Source organism: Pinus tabuliformis, chromosome Q (genome assembly GCF_031772625.1).
Source record: "Pinus tabuliformis cultivar Carrire ecotype Pingquan chromosome Q, CPIR1, whole genome shotgun sequence".
NCBI classification, from domain to species: Eukaryota; Viridiplantae; Streptophyta; class Pinopsida; order Pinales; family Pinaceae; genus Pinus; species Pinus tabuliformis.
The window spans coordinates 807,655,386-807,657,885 of NC_142296.1; the positions used below are offsets into that span (position 1 = coordinate 807,655,386).

The 2,500-nt window shown below is 51.4% G+C and overlaps 1 non-coding gene across 1 annotated transcript in view; it reads right to left on the reverse strand.

Moving 5' to 3' along the window:
• Positions 1–2,389: 2,389 nt before the first annotated feature.
• Positions 2,390–2,500, reverse strand: part of LOC149222084 (18S ribosomal RNA) — a 1,811-nt gene continuing 1,700 nt past the window's right edge. Inside the window, exon 1 of the ribosomal RNA XR_016249901.1 lies at positions 2,390–2,500. This exon is cut by the window's right edge and continues 1,700 nt beyond it. This is a non-coding gene — a ribosomal RNA (18S ribosomal RNA).

Consider the following 2,500-nt stretch of genomic DNA (forward strand, 5'->3'; position numbering starts at 1 on the left):
AGCCCACAACAATTCCCCCTTTTCTCCGTAGAACTAGGGACCGAAAGGAAGAGAACATGGTAGAAAACAAAGCACAAGACTCCCAAGCCCCGTGCCTTCGGCAAAAGGGGGGAATTGAAGGGGACGACGATCGAGAAGGATGAGGGTGGCCACCCCGGGAGCTCGCACTACGTTTTGTCCTTCTGGAACACCAATCCACAACAATCCCACCTTTTCTCCGTAAAGCTAGGGGCCACGAGGAAGAAGGGAAGAGAACAACAAGAGAGAAAGGGATATATCAACCATGGCTACCGGCTCACAAGGGGAGGAGGCTTCAAACAGAGAACAAGCTTCCCCAACCCCGTGCCTTCGCAAAAAAGGGGGAACTGCAGGGGACGATGATCGAGAAGGACTAGGGTGGCCACCCTGGGAACTCTCACTACTTTTCTTCCTTCCTGAACACCAATCCACAACAATCCCACCTTTTCTCCGTAAAGCTAGGGGCCGAAAGAAGGGAAGAAAACAACATGAAAGAAAGAGAGATATCAAATGCATCCACCGGCTCACAGGGGGAGGCTCAAACAGGGAACAAGCTTCCCCACCCCCATGCCTTCGCAAAAAGGGGGGGAACTGCAGGGGACAACGATTGAGAAGGACTAGGGTGGCCACCCTCAGAACTCGCACTGCTTTTGGTCCTTCCTGAACACCAATCCACAACAATCCCACCTTTTCTCTGTAAAGCTAAGGGGCCAAAAGCAAGAAGGGAAGAAAACAACAGGAAAGCAAGAGATATCAAACGTGGCTACCAGCTCACAAGGGGAGGCTCAAACAGAGAACAAGCTTCCCAAGCCCCGCGCCTTCGGAAAAAGGGGGGAACTGCAGGGGACGGTGATCGAGAAGGACTAGGGTGGCCACCCTGCGAACTCGCACTGCTTTTCGTCCTTCCCGAACACCAATCCACAACAATCCCACCTCTCCTCCATAAGGCTAGGGGCAAAAGGAAGAAGGGAAGAAAATAACACCAAAAAAAAAAGATCCCAAGAAAAGAGAGAAGCTCAACAGCACGCCGAGCAAGATGTCCGCTAACCAAAAAGAAATCAAACAAGGCACCAAATCAAAAAAGCGTCCCACCTCTTCACACCCTCCCACATGCATTCATCACAACACCCTTTCCAGCTTTACAACATAGCAAACAACCAAGCAAATAAATCACAACCAAAAATTGACCAATAGAAAAGACGAGGGCCACGATGAGACCAGTGTCTGGAGCATGTCATTGAGAGTCAAACAGCCTCCCCAACCCAACGACACAAGGCTTCAAACGACAAATAGACTGCTGCCCATAACACAAACCCACCCCGTTATTGCACCCCTCCGTGTACAAAAAACCCAACAACCTTTCCAGCGAGAGAGTCAATGGGGGTCAAAGAATCAAACTCCAAAGAGGAGTTGTCACAGGCCAACACTCAACGCTGGAGAAAGCTGGGAGCCACAAATACATTGATGGTGCAAGGCTACTAGAGAGAGGGACGTTCGCAAAGCGCACACCACGAAACGAAGAAATGACGCGAGTCCCACAAAAAACCCACAATCCAAAGGGAGGAACAAAGACACAACCCGCTACTTCTTTTTCCCTCAGAAGGGGAGTGGCTCACGAGAGGACGAGGAATTACCTCGATGGTAAAGGCACGAGATAAGATTGCCACCCTCATGCCCGTCGGTGGGGAAAATTGCGATCTCGATGGAGCTCAGACCGAGGGATGGGTTTTTCATTACCTGGACACCCAACCCTTCCGCGAGGGCATGTCGAGGAACGGTCGGGAGGGACTAGGGTGGCCAGCCCAACGGGTTGAACCGCTCTTCATCCATCCCATACTTGACCGCACCCCGACAATCTCGCCTCACGGAAGGTTTGAGCTACCAGGCGCGCGCGCAACCACTCCCTCGACCCAACCACCAGCAAAAAAGCTCACCCGAGCAACACATCAACCGCTGCCACCTTTTTGAGAGAACCAAGTATGGAAGCCCGCACCCTTGGCCCATGCCTTCCAACGAACAAAAGACCGAGCACCACCGCTACGAATGAGTCCAAATTTATCCATCATTTTTACCAAGCACCTCAACTCTACAGCAACCATGCCCGGCCGAACAGATCGTCGAAAGGGCTCCCAACAAACAGGCTTCCGAACCCCCTGAAGAAACACATTGGGGGGGAGAAAAACAAAGGATGGGTTGGACAAGCACAAGCATGGCTTGCAAGCACACACGAAAAAACAAACGTTACCTCAAGACAAGCAACCAACGATGTTCCCACCAAACACCAAACCCGCTCCCCTAGAGACACACCACAAAGTCCCACATCGCAATCGACACCGAACCAACCTGAACCAAAAAAGAAAACCCCTGCTATCAATGATCCTACCGCAGGTTCACCTACGGTAACCTTGTTACGACTTCTCCTTCCTCTAAATGATAAGGTTCAATGAACTTCTCACGACGTCGACGTCAGCGAACCGCCATC